We start from the raw sequence: 18,012 nt of genomic DNA on the forward strand, positions 1-18,012 counted from the left end.
GCAATACCACCCTGGGAACTAGGCAAGTATGGCCCCTGATTGAGGGCATGTCTCTTCCTGATGTGCACTGCTCCATAGGGCATAAGGTCCAAGGGGCTGAGTGATGAACACTCCTAGAAAGCCATCTGAGCTCCTCCTTAACCATGCGCACACTTCCACTGTGGGCAACCTTAAACCCGAAGAGTGGTCAAAAACAGCTTTGCAGGGGCGCCTGGGCGGCTCAGTCTGTTGAGCATCCAACTTGGGCTCAGGTCTCACAGCTCAGCTGATGAGTTTGAGCCCCGCATTGGGCTCTGTGCTGACAGCTCAGAGCCTGGAGCCTGCTTTGGATCTGTGTCTTCTCTCTCTGTCTCTCCCTCCACTCACATTCTGTCTCTCTCAAAAATAAATAAACATTAAAGAAATAATAGATTTATGGGGGATAAATTATATGATAAATTATTATGAATAATAAATTCATGAATGAATGAATGAATGAATGAATGAATAAAACAGCTTTGCACGGATATGGACTGAGTATAGATGTTCAGACTGAGATAGCCACTCAGCCTTCCACTGTGACAGGACAGAGAAGGGACTTAAGAAAAAAGGTGGTGGATTACAGTCTGAAGGCCAAAGTCTAGAAGCCAATGACTAGGGCTCTGTTTTTTATGCAAAACTCAATGATGATTAAATATTTTACATAAAAACCTGTTCCTGCAGGTCATTATGAAGGCATATGTTTTCAAAATAGAAGCAAAGGAAATATTTATTTAGTTATTTATAACTCACAACAGTTTTGTAATTCATAACTTTCATATATTTAAGCATATGTTATTTGTAACTCCATTGACTCCACTTATCCAAAACTCTATAAATACGGAGAGTAGACCTGTTTGTTTATCTAATTCCAGAAACGTACATTCCTAATCCTTATGCTGTGCAACTGTTTTTTGTTTTGTTTTGTTTTTTGAAGATGATGAAAAATGTGTGGCCCTAAATAGCAGAATACATGATTATAGTATTCCTGAAGTGAAAGAAAGAAGTATCTCTATTCATCTGCATTTTATTTGTTTTTTATTTGGCAGGTCTTTATACATTGAAGTTGCACAAAAGTAGATTATAGAATTGATGAAATGTAGAGGAATCCTTAAGATTAAGAAAATTAGCCAATAATTTAATTTAAAAAATTAGGCAATTATTATGTTGTTAACTTTAAAAGTAAAACTGCCAATTATTTCACCAGCAAAAGATGGGTTTATTTGGGAATGACAGAAAATTTTAATTAGGACAATCAAGCTGTTGCAAAGCCATAGGCAAGTATCTACAAGTGATATCTTAGGAATTCACTTCAGTATTTCCAGCCTTTCTTCTGCTACCACATTTTTAATCATTTATCAAGGGCAAAGGAACTTCTTAAAACACAATTGGCACAAAATTTCAAGTTACCTGACTGGTTTTAAAGTATTGATGTGAAATTTTGACAGCCAAATGCCCTTCCTAACACATTTTTCTGTTATTGCAGCATAATGGAAGGGATCATGAGTTTTCCTACATATTCCACCATGTTAATCATCTTTTTCAATGTCTCACAATTAAAAACCTGTGCATCATTTGATCAGAAAATGCTTCCAGTTTCCAACAAAACATAACTTCAGAAAAAATAATCAATATTACATTAGCTTTGAGGTTAATAAGAACATTTACAGAGCAGAGGACAAACATATCAAGAATAGCCAGAAAAAAATAAAGAAGAAAAAACAATCTTACAAAGTTCAAATTTCTTGTCAAAGTATAACTCCCAAACAAAAATAATTCATCTTTTCATTATATGTTATTATATCTCCATTTTGAAAAATGAGCTTTGAAAGGCCTTTTCACACATGACTAAAAATGGTGAACTAATATACACAGTGGCAAACTGCTAGATGAAAGCAGTAACCTTTTGGACAGGGAAAAGCTAATATAGAAAGTGTTTTTGTTTTTTGTTTTTTTAAACTCTTAATATCTGACTTAAAAGTTTCTGTTTGGTCATTTTTATAAAAGCTTTTTTAGTGAAAGAGCATTATTTGGAAGTTAAAATGGAAATACAGATCATATCTCACTCTCTTAAAATTTTCTCAATTCTACATAGGGGAAGCTAACTGGAATGTATAAGCAGATGTCAGCTTTTCCTTCTCTTAATGCCTCTTTTATCACCATGCCTATATTATGTGTAGTGTTCAGCTAACTGGAGACCTCTTTATAGATAGGAAGGCTACCTCTCTTCCTAACTTTCAGTTTTTTGCAAATCATACTTCTGTGATAGATCAGACATATTTGACTAAGAATAACTGACAATGAATATTTATTTATTGCCATTGAGCACTGAAAGCCAAGGGAAGAAATTAATCAACAAAACTGCCCACACAACCACAATAAGTCTGCTTGGGAAAGGAGAAAATGCAATCCATTATTTGAATGGCTTGCTATACTCTCTCCATAATATAGATGTGTAGATAAATATTAGATAGAATGCATTTTCAAATAGATTTTGTGTAAATATGGATCAAAGCCAGAAGAAAACCGCAGGGATATACTCTAACAAAACTACATTCTGTAACTCAAAGAAATATTTAGGAAAATAGATGGTGGTAAAATTTTAGCATAGATCTCTAAAAAAAACCTATTCTTACTGTATGGTATAATATCTGATTATAAACTGTCAGAATTGTTTAAAATGGGAAAATTACATTTATTTTGTTTGGTATAGCTCTAAAACATTTTAGCTAACTTTTTTCCTACTGAAGTCAAAAGATTTCATAACTAACTTAGCATTAACACAACTCAAACCAGCGGTAGATAAGTTGTTAAATCAAAGGTCTATTTGAGAAAATTTGTGTTTCAACCAAAAGCTGTCAATAATCACATTAAATGTAAGTGGTCTAAACACTCCAGTTAAGTCAGAGATTGACAGACTAGATACAAAAAAATCAAGACTCAATGCTATGATGTCTAAAGAAACCAACTTTAAATACAAATATTCAGATAGGTTAATGAAAAAGAATAAGAAAAGATATACAATGTAATTATAATTCACATACCAGTGACAGTGAGTAAACAGCACTATTATAACCATAGACTATTTAATAGTCTAATGTGAAGAATAATGTTATCACTATTTCTGCTCATTGGGGAAAACTGTTTTCAACTTAACTGTAATCTAAAAATATAGTTTAAGAGTATTAACAACAATACTAAGTGGATAAATAAGGATTATAAATAACTACACATCATTTAAGCTCTATTTTAGCCATCAAATGGATTTAGTTCAACATCTTTAGGCCTTTAATTCATCCATAAATTTCTATGGGTCTTAAAATTATGCAATTAAAATTATGCTTCAAAATTATCCATCTCAATAATGAGGAGCCCACATATGCACTGATTTCCATCCACAATTGGCCAAGTGTTGTTGCAGCATGAGGTGTTAACTCTCAATTTCAGTTTCTCATGGTTGGGTGATATTCCATAAACGTTGCATATCCAGCATCAGGGAATCCCAGAATTAGGAATTCATGGTGTATCTGTGTCAGAGACTACCAGTTTATCCCTACATGAAGCCGGCTGTCATTTCAATGCTTGAAGTTAAAGAAAGACCAAGAGAATGTGAGATAGGGCTCTAGGGCTGTGCAAGTCAAATGCCCCACAGACATCTCAATCTTAACCTGTCGAAAACTTACACTATTATTTTTACCCACCTCCAAATATATTCATTCTATAGTTCTTCCTGTCTTTGTAAATAGCAACCCCAATCCTAACAGTTGCTCAAGCAAAACTAGCAATAATCTTAATTGAAGTAGGCATATTGTTAGTTAGGCCTTTGAAGTGGAAAACAGAGGAAATGTGATATCATAACATATGAACCAGGTCATATTTATACCTATGTCAGCATAATTTGCTTTGATAAAGTGTGACAGAAAATATAGTTATTTTCTAGAAATCCCTCCACATACTGAGATGTACATTCACTCTTCAGTATTTAGAGAAGATCAATGGAGACTGTCTCTTTTAGGAGATTACTTAACTTGGAGAATGAATTAGAAAAATAAACAGTAGGGGTGCTTGGGTGGCTCAGTCAGTTGAGTGTCCAACTTCAGCTCAGGTCATGATTTCATAGTTCCTAAATTTGAGCCCCATGTCGGGCTCTGTGCTGACAGCTCAGAATCTGGGGCCTGCTTTGGATTCTGCGTCTCCCTCTCTCTCTGTCCGTCCCCCACTCACGTTCTGTCTCTCTCTCTCTCAAAAACAAATAAACATTAAAAAAATTTTAAGCAAAATAAACACTAACTTTGAGTTTAAAAACTCACAGTAAAAATGAGAACAAGTAGCCTACAAGCAAATACATAAACTCAATATATAATTTTACAACATAGATTTTTAATCATTTCTTGCAAATTATATGGAAATATACTTAACCTGATGATAATTTTAAATGTTAAAACCATATTTACTAATGAAACTTGGTGTTTCATGTATATCAGACAATTTAATATTGTTTGATTCAAAACTTTTAAAAGGTGTCTCAAATCTCTCTTACTTGTCTACAATCAAATTTGATTGCTTTTCCAGTAATTGCTCTACTAAACTACACAATTACAATTAAAATATGTGAGTGATAAATTACTTAATGATATCAGGACAAAGTCTTTACTAATATTTAAGTCCCCTCCTCAATAATGATCTCCTCCTAAGTTATTGGATTTTTAAAATTTATGTTTTCCAATGAAGTTTTTTTTAATGCTTCATTAAATTAATAGGCAAATACATCACTTATATAAATTAATATTGACTTTTAAAGAAAATATTAAAATAAAGTCAAAATTTTAATTAATTTGCTTAATTGTCATAGTAAATAAGTTTTTAAAATAAAAGTATTCTCAACATTTGTCATTCGTGTCCATTTTGTAGCCAATATAAAGAATTTGTATCTTGTTTCCTGCACATTACATCTATACCTGCAAATATACAGATTTAACAGTAACGTGAATTACTTAATATTGCAAAATATTCTTATATAGCCAAGTACAAGTGTTCTGAATATAACATAAATTTGTGAATACTCTAGAAACATAAACTGGAACATGGAGAGAAACAAGGACGTGGATACTCAGCAGTTCTTGCAGTTTTAATTATGCAGGAATTGATTGCATTGAAAGACAGGATTTGACAAGTTAGTTTTTCTTTTCTCTACGTAAGCATTATGTCTTTCAAATACTCCTTATGCTCCTTCAAGCAGCGACACCACCCAGAAATCTTCACTATATTCACACAGTCATCCTTTGCTTTGAAGACATTAAACAAGTATTTTCCCTGCGGCCTGATAAAAAAGAGATGTTTAGGGTTATAAAAGCTGTGTGGATCCCAAGTGAAAGAGGCACCCCTAAATTCTTTAATAAGCTCATTTTTGAGTGCTTGTGATACGTGGGGCTGGAGCAAGCCTCTTCCTGTCCCGTTCTTGGGGTGTACCCATGGTTGCCCGACATTGGAGATTTCGGTGGGCACCAAAGATTTCTTTTGTTATACAGAACTACCCTGTGCATTTCAGCTTTCTAGAATTTCTGATCCCTATCTACCCAAATCCAGTAACACCTACCAATCATTGTGAGAACCATATAGCTTTTTACATGAAATTTCCTAAAGGATTCCTGGGGAGAGATACTGCTTCTATTGTCACACACGACCCTGGAGTCGGACCTGTGAGAAGTAAACTGGCACAACTTAAATGTACATAGGCTTCCTTTGAACCTATAGGCTTGTTAGATCTAGCAGCATTTGGTTTATAGCCCTATAAAGGTAAGAGACTCTAAGCAGAATATTTGGACAATGAAGGGGTTCTGCTGCAGAGCTTCACACACCTGATTATTATTATTATTTTTACTACATAACAATTTCTGTAGAGAATTATAACATAAGAGGCTCATTCACCTTTCCTTGTGTTCTTACAGCAGTTTACCTATATTGGCCAACAAGAAGGATTACTATAACAATATGTAGGTTCTGGATGGCAATAATACAGAAAATATACTCTCTTCCCATGCTAATGACACAAGAGACAAAGCACGCAGGGTCAGCATCCAAGCACTCTCCTGCTGAACAAGATGGGTTTTCTCTCTCCTCACAACACATTCCAGACAACCACCACTAGGTGCACTTAGTATTTAAGATGAAATCTGTTTGCCTTCCTCAGTGTATATAAAGGTTAACAAACTACTAATGAGGCCCCAATTTAATTACATGATGTGTTTAGGTTCATTTTTATAATCTTCAAAAGGTAAAATATAATTTTAGACACTCTTGAATCGCTGCAATATAGGTAAAAACAAAAGACTTTGTGACCTGGCAGAAGAAGACCTCAGTTTATCTAATGGGTTTATGTACAGTTAGACAGCCTTCTATAAAAATGTCTTTCTAAAAGCTTATTTACAGCAAAATTAAGATACGATAAATAATATTCAGAATAACATAATGTGTTAGAAGCACACCTTACTGAGAGCACATTTTTTTTCTTTCTGAGATTGTGAAATCTTGACATATAACACAAGAAGTTGAAAACCTCAAGATCCTCTAAAACTCGATTTCTTGATTTTTTAAACCATGATGTTAAATAATGACTGGTTAAAGAAAATAAAAATTGGAAGGTTGATGTTCTGATTCTAAGCAAAACATTTTGGTGGTTTTCACATATGCTGACATTAGGCCAGATTCTCACTTTACATTTGCAAAGCAATACTATTTTTATATAATGCCAATACCTCCAGAATCACACAATTTTCTAAAACATTTTTTTAAAAATACAATCTTTTTTAGGAAAAACTGCAAAAATATATAGTAAGAGTGACGTAGGAATTTATAACTGTTGGTTCTGTTACTTTACAACTAGGAATTCATCATAAAGAAATAGTTGAACAGAAAGTATACACCCTCACCCACCCATACATACACACATGTCCAGAATCATACAATAATATGTTTAGTATAAAAATATAAGGACATATATAGAGAAAGTAGATAGCAGATGGATACAAACAACACAAATGCTTTAAAAGCAGGAATAGCCTAGTAAATTATGGAATAGCAACAGAGACTAAGATTGGAATCTCTCAAAAGAAGGAGAAATGTTTAGAATATGATTTCAAAAGCAGACAAGCCATGTGTTTAGTGACTACAATTCTATCCAATGCATTTGCATATGGAGAGTGAACAAAACTACATGTGACAATAAAATAATTTTATTTGGACAGAAAAAATAATTTGCTTTTGTCTGTATACATCTATAAATTCGTATATGTATTCTTAATGATAAAAGAAGCTGCTTCACCAAATATTAAAAACTGACATGCCACTTGAAAGCAAGTATATAGAAAAAAAAGAATATATATACCACTCTCAAAAAGGATATTTGATGTTTCTATGTTGGTTTAATGATCATCTTAATAACAGTTTATATTTAAATAAAGCTTCAGAGTGACTTTATTGTAGACCAGCATGCAAAACAGAGTTTTAGCAATATAATAAAGTGATTGGAATAGTAAGATTTATACAAATTTGATAAGTGCTTTGTCCTAAATGGCATGCAGCCAATAGTAAAACACCAAAACAAAGTATACCATGAAATATTAGCTAACTAAATATATGAAAAGCAATCTTAGCTACTTTTATCCACTCTCCCAGCATTCTATAAACTTAGAGAAATATTAAACATATCCCTTCCCAGAACTTTATGAAACAGCTCTTATCTATGCAGAAGTGGAATGTGATGTTCAGAAATCACTCAAGCTTTGCAAAATAAAAAGATTAAAATTCAGAGAAGGGGAAAATGCAATTAAATATTTGTACAACTGAATGAAGAAGGCATCTGAGAACTCAATGAAAGCTCAAAATCCTCTTTAAATATGTATTTACACTCAATTATTTTCTCCCTCTTGTTATGCCTGCAGTTGCTGAAGAAATAGCTCATCACCATGGTTCTAGTAACTATGTCTTAATCATTTGTAATCCTTGTGGTTGCACCAAACCAAGTCATACAAACCAAGAAGTTCTAAAGTTTTCAAAAAATTAAATAACAGAGAGAAGCAGATCCATAGTCTAAATCATGGAACCTAAAGCCCCCAATTAGATGAGGCAAACAAAAGAAGATAGTGTTGTTTATGTTTTCCGTTTATGTCAGATTTAACCCCATCACAAGAGAGAATAGAAATTGTTATTGAGCATTCACTGGAATCCCGAATTTCTGCCTCATTGTTCTTACATTTCATAGGCAGAAAACTAAGCTCAATTATTTAGCTTCCAAAGTTGTTTTTGCTTTGAGTAGATAGAATTGCCTGTCTCTTTCCTAATTATGTTTCTCTACATTTTCCTTTTTTTTTTAATTCCTCTTTAACTTAAAAAATGCATGGATAAGAATATATATAATCAATTCAATTAATCAAATAGAGCTACCAATTAAGTCTTTAACTATTATGAAAAATTTATGAACTGAATAGCAATAAATGAATTTCCTGCATACCTGAGATTTAGTAGAAAAGTCCAAAAGGGTAGCATTTCCTTAATACTTTAGCAGCAAACTATAGGTACCAATGACAGGAAAAATAGGATACATATTATAACTTGTTCTTTCACTGGCAAAAGCATATTCTAACTCTAGAATGTGGTCCCATATGCAGACTGAAAGCAAAATAAAAGACATAAAATATTCTTTTTTTAAAAGATGTTTATTTGTTTTTGAGAGAGAGACAGAGCACGAGTTGGGGAGGGGCAGGGAGAGAGGGAGACACAGAATCTGAAGGAGGCTCCAGGCCCTGAGCTGTCAGCACAGAGTCCCATGTGGGGCTCGAACTCATGAACCTCAAGATCATGACCTGACCTGAAGTCAGATGCTCAACTGACTGAGTCACTCAGGCTCCCAAGACAGAAAATATTCTTAAAAGCACAGAGGATCTTTTGTCTCCCTGTATATCTGGTTATTCCTTGCAGACGATAACAGCGGAGTCCACAATCTACCCCAGATGCATTATTTGCTAAATCCTTGGCAGAAGCAGCATGGTTATGCTTTTCCTTAATCATTATTAATCTAGCTTGGGGGAGATATGAGTTCTTCTTATCATTGTAAGAATGGGGAAAATGACATGATTAACTATGCAGATTCACATCGATTCAATTAGAATCATAATACTGGAATAACTCTACATGTCAATTAATTTAATTTTTTTCACTATAAATTAGAAAACAGAGAATCCCAAAATTTTGCCACTATCCAGTCACAAAGAATTAAATATCTGCATTAACTATCCTTTGAGGCTGAGACACTGAAAAGATTTATTATAATGCAAATATTTTCTAGGAAGCACAATGTGTGCACAATTTTTTTTAATGTTTATTTATTTTTGAGAGAGAGTGAGAGAGCATGAGCGGGGGAGGGGCAGAGAGAGAGACACACACACAGAGAATTGGAGAGCAGGCTCCAGGCTCTGAACTGTTAATACAGAGTCTGACATGGGGCTTGAACCCACAAACTGTGAGATCATGACCTGAGCCGAAGTCCGACGCTCAACCCACGGAGCCAACCAGGCACCCCCCATAATGTGTACACAACTAAAGCTAATTTAAACTAATTCCTTAGCTGAAAGGTAAGCATAACTTAAATGAATATTTAGCTTAATTGAACCAGAAAAAAACCATGAAAGGAGAGAACATGGAATACAAGCATTCTAACAAGAAAAAAAAAAAAGCAAAGGGAATATCAATGTGTGAAATATGCATCACATTCAAGAGGATTTGCCATCATTGACCAGAAGGTTATACTAATGTATATTGCTAGCTATAGCAGAAAGACTCCAAACATAAAGACAGAAACACCACCCAGAAGGGGAAATGAAGAGCAGACAGTGAATAAGGTCAACTTTGCAGTTTGTACACAGGAATAAGGTTAAGGCACCTCCAAATGTGTTTGTCAAATTTTGGTAAAGACAACAGTTTCCCTATTGTCCATGTGTTTCAGACTTTTGGGAGCCCTCCTATTTTCCATGAAGTTGGTATATAAAGCACAGGGATTTAAGAACTTACCCTGAGCGTGAATCCAAAAACATTTCCAGCAGTGTGTTTATTTTTAGTAATCAGTATCACAAAAACTGGTTAGGACTTTGAGTCAAAATTCCATTTGTGATTCTATTCTTCAGAAGATGGTACACACCTATTTCTCCCTCCTTTTCCTTTCTACGTGTAACTACAAACCATGCAAATAAATGCAGGAAACAAAGGAGAAATCTGAAAGTTGATAAAAATGAACTGGATGAGACTGTAGGATTGGAGACACAATTGCAGGGTACATTTGTCCCTCTGTACAACAGAAGACACACACCAGTTATTTCCTGATGCTCAACCAAGCAGCAGAAGGTTGAGGTAGGTTCATTTCCCAAGTAATCTCATTTCTCCCACAGAATACAGGGGAATCACTAACAATAAGTAGCCAAGGTGGAAGCCTAGGTGGCTCAGTCAGTTAAGCCTCCAGCTTCAACGCGGGTCATGATCTCACAGTTTATGAGTTTGACTTCCACATTGGGCTCTGTGCTGACAGCTCAGAACCTAGAGCCTGCTTCAGATTCTGTGTCTCCATCTCTATCTGCCCCTCCCCCACTCATATTCCCTCTCTCTCAAAAATAAACAAACATTTAAAAAAAATTTTTTTTAAATAAGTAGCCAGGGTAAATGCTCTTGTATTTTGGGCCTGAGAATCCTTACATCCACCAAAAGATACAAAAGTGGGGGGTAGAATCAGGGATAGGAAAAGGTCAAAGCAAAGAAAAACTAAGACTTTGTCATTTGCAGAACCACTCTTAAGGATTAAATAAAGGAAATTTAAACAGAAAGGAAATGATAAAAGAAATAATACTGAAGCATCAAGAAGAAAAAAGAAACAACAGACCAGAAATAGGGGTATATGTTATGCACTCTTTTTTCTTTATGAATTTTAAAAATCATATTTTATGGTTAAAACAAAAGTTAATATTTAAGACTATGACATTTCAAATTGGAGGAAAATAAAAAAGATCTACATGGAAATGAAGTTTCTACATTTCACTTATGTGATAAAAGGTTGTCACCATAGACTGTCACCATAGTCATAAGTATATATTGTAATGCCCAGAGCAACCATTGTGAAAGTATGCAACAAAGAGATACACTTAAAAACATAATAACTAAATAAAGATGAAATTTAAAAAAAAAAACACTTTGAAGTAATGTATAGGAAAGTAAGAAAGGAGAAACAGAAATAAGAACTAGAAAAAACAAAGAGAAAAAAAACAAATGTGATAAAGATCTGAGGTGTGAGATGAGGAGATTATCATGTATTATCCATGAGAAACCCAATATAACAAGTATCCTAACAGAGAGGTGAAACAGTGAAAAACTCAGTGGTTCTGCCTAATAATTAGAACACTAGTGTCGATTCCCATTACTCTTATTCAACATACTATTGGGAGTTCTAGCCACTGCAATAAGGCAGGAGAAAGATAAAGGCATATGAAGTTAAAAGGAAGTAACAGAATTATCTCAGCCCACAGCCAACATCAGGCATCTCTAAGATGCCTACTCTCAACACTTTTATCAACATAGTATACTAGAAGTCCTAGCTAGAGCATACAGGAAAAGAAAAGAAAAGAGAAAAAGAAAGAGGGAAGGGGAGGGGAGGGGAAGGGAAGGGAGGAGAGGGAAGGGAAGGGAAGGGAAGGGAAGGGAAGGGAAGGGAAGGGCAGAAAAGAAAAGAAAAGAAAAGAAAAGAAAAGAAAAGAAAAAAATAAAGTCATCTAAATCAAAAAAGAAGTAAAATTGTCTTCATTTGCAGATGATATAAGATTATATAGAAAACCCTGAAGACTGAAAGAAAGAAAGAAAGAAAGAAAGAAAGAAACCTGATAGAACTAATGAATGAATTCAGTAAATTTGCAGGATATAAAATCAATATACAAAAATTAGCTCTATTACTATACACCAACAACAAACTTTCAGAAAGAGAAATTAAGAAACAATTTCATTTACAATAGTATTTAAAAAGAATAGAGCACCTGGGGGCTCAGTTGGTTGAGTGACTTCAGTTCCAGTCATGATCTCACAGTTTGTAGGTTCAAGCCCCGCATTGGGCTCTGCACTGACAGCATATAGCCTAATTTGGATCCTCTGTCTCCTTCTCTCTACACCCTCCCCCATGTTCTCTCTCTCTCTCAAAAATAAACATTTTTAAACAAGCAAAGAATAAAATACTTAAGAATAAATTTAACCAAGGATGTAAATGCTCTATACGTTGAAAACTGTAAGACATTGATGAAAGAAATTAAAGAAGACACAAATAGGGGCACCTAGGTGGCTCAGTTGGTTAAGCGTCTAACTTTGGCTCAAGTCATGATCTCTCAGTTCATGAGCTCAAGTCCCACGCTGGCCTCTGTGCTGACAGCTCAGAGCCTGAAGTGTGCTTGTGATTCCATGTTTCCCTCTCTCTGCCCCTCCCCTGCTTGTGTTCTGTCTTTCTCCCTCTCCAAAATAAACATTAAAAAAATTAAAAAAAAAAAACAAGACATGTATAGATGGAAAAATATTAATGTTCATAGATCAGAAGAATTAATACCATTCAAATGCCCATACTACTCAAATCAATCTACAGATTCAATGCAATCCCTATCAAAATTTCAATGGCATTTTTTACAGAAATAGAACAACAACTCTCAAATTTGTACGGAACCTCAAAAGACCCAAACAGTCAAAGCAATCTTGAGAAAGCACAAAGCTGGAAGTATCACACTTTCTGTTTCCAAACTGTATTACAAAGCTATAGTAATAAAACAGTATGATATTGCCATTAAAAACAGATACAATAGGTCAGTGGAATGGAAAAGAGAACTCAAAAGCAAACCCATGTATATGGCCAATTAATTTTCAACAAAGGAGCCAAGAAGGAAGGGTGGAATGGAGAAAATAACAAGGTGTAAATTCATTTGCTAAGTCAACATCTTTGCTTTTTCAGAGCTCAGGTCGGTGTCATACCACGAATCGATGTTGCATCTTTGCATGGCAGCTAAGCATATAGCTTTGTGCTCACATATATTGGATTCACATTCCACCTGATCCACTAATTTTGTGACTTCAGGCAAGCTATTCATCTCTTGGTGTCTAAATGTATAAAATCTCAAAGAATTAAAAAAAAAAATCCTACAGTGAATAAGTGAATTTAGCAAGGTCACAGATACATGATCAATGCACAAAAATCAATCACATTTCTGTATAATAATATATGGTGAACATACGGAAATTGAAATTAAAAATACAGTACCATTACAATCACAGGAAAGAAAAGAAAATGCTTAGGTATACACTTAAAACATGCACAGTTATCTGTTTGCTAAAAATTATAAAATGCTAATGAAAGAAATCAAAGAAGGCCAAATTAAATATAGAAACATGATATGTTCATGCACTGGAATATTCAACATAATAAAATTTCAATTCCCCCTAAATTGATGTAAAGGTTTAATGCAATTCCTTTCAAAATTCCACCAATATTTTTCAGATATCAACAAGAGTATTCTAAAATTCACATTTTAGAATAGTTAAAACAGCCTTTACAAAGAAGAATAAGGTAAGAGGAATAACTTGACCTGGTATTAAGACTTATTGCCTAGCTATAGTCATCAAAACAGCCCATTAGGGTCAGAAGGATAAACACAAAGATAAATATAGCAGATTAGAGAATCCATACATACACACCCACACAAATATGCTCAATTACTTTTTGCCAGAGGTTCAAAAGCAATTAATGGAGGAAGGATAGTCTTTTTTTTTTTTTTTCCCAATGTTTATTTATTTATTTATTTTGAGAGAGAGACAGAGAGAGACAGAGAGAGAGCACAAGCAGGGGAGGGGCAGAGAGAGAAAGAGAGAGAGACAGAGAATCACAAGCAGGCTCCACGCTGCCAGTGCATAGCCAGATACAAGGCTCGATTCCACGAACCATGAGATCATGAACTGAGCTGAAACCAAAAGTCAGACACTTAACCTACTGAGCCACCCAGATGCCCCATAAGGATGATCCTTTTAACAAACAGTGCTGGAACAACTGGATATTCATGAGCAAAATATTGAATTTCCAATACATTTCACACCTTATACAAAAAATACCTGAAATTAATCATGGATTTAAATTGTATAGCATAGAATTATTAACATTTTTTCAGAAAGTATATGAAAAAATTATTTTTTTTTAATTTTTTTTTTAACGTTTATTTATTTTGAGACAGAGAGAGACAGAGCATGAACGGGGGAGGGGCAGAGAGAGAGGGAGACACAGAACCGGAAGCAGACTCCAGGCTCTGAGCCATCAGCCCAGAGCCCACACGGGGCTCGAACTCACAGAACGTGAGACCGTGACCTGAGCCGAAGTCGGTCACCCAACCGACTGAGCCACCCAGGCGCCCCTATGAGAAAATTATCCTAATGTACATATGCTTAGACAAAGAGCTCTTAGACTCGAAACCAAAAAATATGATTCATTAAAGAAAAATTGATAAAACAGAAATTAAAATCTTTACATTCATCAAAATTTAAAGTTTTTGTTTTATGAATCTGTTAAAAGGATAAAAAGACAAGCTACAGATTAGTAAGATACATTTGCAGACCATATATCTGACAGAGAAGTATATCTGACAAAGAACTAATATCTAGAATATATAAAGAACTCTTAAAACACAACAATAAAAAAACATTAGAAAGTGAACAAAGAACATGTACAGATGTTTCACCAAACAGAACATACAGATGGCAAATAAGCACATGAGAAGATATTCAATGTCATTAGCCATTGGGAAAATGCAATTAAAACCACAGTGAGATATCACTAACTCACCTGTCAGAGTGGCTAACGTTATCAAGACGACAAATGTTGGCAAGGATGTGGAGAAACTCAATCATACATGGCTGATGGGAATGTAACAAACAGGCACTCTGAAAAACAATTTGGCAACACAATTACCATATGACTCAACAACTGTGTTTTTATGCATTCATCCCAGAGAAATAAAAACTTGTATTTATAATAATATAGTAATAATAATCATAACTGGTGTTTATTGAGCAACTTGCATGCACAAGGTATTATTACAATGCTTTAAAGGCATTAATCCATTTAATCTTCATGATAACCCTGAGGTGGGTTCTATATCCCCATTTTACAGATGAGGAAAACTGGAAAAAGGCTACATAGCTAATCAGGCAGGATTTGAACTAAGAAAGATAAGGATAAGAGTTCACATGCATAGACAATGTTCTACATTGCTTTTTTTTTTAATGAGTTTAAAATATGTTTCTTTTGGGGTGCCTGAGTGGCTCAGTCGGTTGAGCGGCTGACTTTGACTCTGGTCATAATCTCATGGTACATGGGTTCAAGCCCTACATCAGGCTCCGTGTTGACAGCTCAGGGCCTAGAGCCTGCTTCAGATTCAGTGTTTCCCTCTCTCTGTGCCCCTCCCCTGCTCACGCTCTGTCTCTCAAAACTGAATAAACGTTAAAAAAAATTTTTTAATAAATAAATGAAGTATTTTTCTTTCTCCTTGATGTTGAGAACAAATAATTCCATCATTCACTTCAGCATCATCTAGACAAGTATATCACCTGTAAATAAAAGGACTGAAAGATAAATGTTCAGGAGCAAGCCATGGTGAGCAAGTCAAAGAGGCAACATACTGTAGGAAAATCCACTACGTGGGCATGAGCACAGGTGATGGAGTCGGGCAGACCTGTGTTCATATCTGACTCCATTCTCAATGTATAATCTGCATTATTCAGGACTATTTCCATGGCAAGTATTAAGAAATCAACTTTTTACAAAAGAAAATTGTTTGGAAAGATATTGATGCTTCACAAAAAACAAATGACAAAGATACTAGACCTGACTCAGAAATCTCAGGAACTAAAATAGGGGACTTGATACTACCAGGGCATCTTTTCTCTCCGTGTTTATCTCCTTCTCTGTCCCACAATGTGGCATGGACACAGTAGCCAGTAGTACTGAGTCTTGGAATCCACCACCGAAAAGAAAATGGAAGCCTTTCCTTATACCGTCAACAAAAAATATGCTAGGCGAAGTTGATCAGTCAGAGAGGGACAAATATCATATGACTTCACTCATATGAAGACAAAGCAGATGAACATAATGGAAGGGAAACAAAAATAATATAAAAATAGGGAGGGGGACAAAACATAAGAAACTCTTGGATATGGAGAACAAGCAGAGGGTTACTAGAGGGGTTGTGGGAGGGGGATGGGCTGAATGGGTAAGGGGCATTGAGGCATCTACTCCTGAAATCATTGTTGTACTATATGATAACTAATTTGGATGTAGATTAAAAAAATTTTTTAAAGGAAAAAAAAAATTTTTTAATCCAGTGAAATAATTTCAAATGTTCCATCATTTTTTATCCAATCCATCAATCAACCAATCAATCAATCAATCACTATGTGCCAGGGGCTTTTTCCCTACTTTCAGAAAGTGGAGACCCATCACCAGAAGGATGGGAATAGAGGGAACTGGCCAAATAGACAAACACAATAGCTATGAGGAGGTTAATTTATTTTTCATTTGAAGTCATATATTTTTATCTATCCCATACATTCAATTATATATTAGTAAATAGCATGCTGAAATGCTGAACAAATATTACTTTCTTCATGTCTCTCTCCCCTTTCTCAGAAATCATAGGCAGAAGCTGACAAAGGACAAGCAATCATTAGATGAGAAGGACTAGAAAGAGGGAACTGTGTATGTTTTCTCTGCTCTTCCAGGACTTAACTAAAGAGTTGACCCTTGAACATTGCAGAGGTTAGGGGCACTGATCCCCTTAGAGTAAAAAAAACTGCATATAACTTTTAACCCCCAAAAAGCTTAATTACTAATAGCCAACTGTTGACAGAAGCCTTACTGATAACATGAACAGTTGATTAACCATATTTTGTATATCTATTATTACTATATAATTACAATAAAGTAAGCTAGAGAAGAGAAAATGTTATTAAGAAAATTATAGGGTGTCTAAGTCTAAAGTTCTGTCTTGTCTAGCAAGAGAGCAGGATGCTGGATTAAAAGCGAGAGATGGCTAATGTCCAGGAAAAGACAAGAGCCCCAAATAAGGGTCCTTGCCCCATATGTATTAAGATCAGAAGGCTTACAAATGTGATGGGCATGCACAAAGAGACAGTGAATCGGTGAACATTAATTCATGGGCACGAGGGAAAGGAGGTTTTGAAGATATACGGTGTTTGGGGTTTGGCTCAATATAAAACAAAATCCTGGAGCTGGGCAGATGGGCAGATGTTTGTTAATGGCAGACAGGAGGCACCATAGTCTGTTTATCTTAGCTAGACTAGGGGGTAAGACAGATAGGGCAAATAACCTCAGGGTTAACAAAGCACCTTTTCTTTTGCTAATGAGCTCTGCTCTGGAAAGCTTCACCTACAGAGCGGCAGTCTATAGCTCTATATACCTGTTCACCTAATTTTGTCCTTCCTTCCTGTGAAAGCAGCTTTCTGTTATAGTACTAAATTGAGAGGCACTTCCGCCCTGAATGCCTAATCTTTTTTTTTTTTTTAATTTACATCCAAATTAGTTAGTATATAGTGAAACAATGATTTCAGTAGATTCCTTAATACCACTTACTCATTTAGCTCATCCCCTCTCCCACAACTCCTCCAGCAACACTCAGTTTGTTCTCCATATTTATGAGTCTCTTCTGTTTTGTCCCCCTCCCTGTTTTTATATTATTTTTATTTCCCATCCCTTATGTTCATCTGTTTTGTCTCTTAAAGTCCTCATGAGTGAAGTCATATGATTTTTGTCTTTCTCTGACTAATTTCACTTGGCATAATACCCTCCAGTTTCATCCACGTAGTTGCAAATGCAAGATTCCATTCTTTTTGATTGCCAAGTAATACTCCATTGTATATATATATATA

This window comes from Panthera uncia, chromosome D1, assembly GCF_023721935.1.
Source record: "Panthera uncia isolate 11264 chromosome D1, Puncia_PCG_1.0, whole genome shotgun sequence".
Lineage (NCBI taxonomy): Eukaryota > Metazoa > Chordata > Mammalia > Carnivora > Felidae > Panthera > Panthera uncia.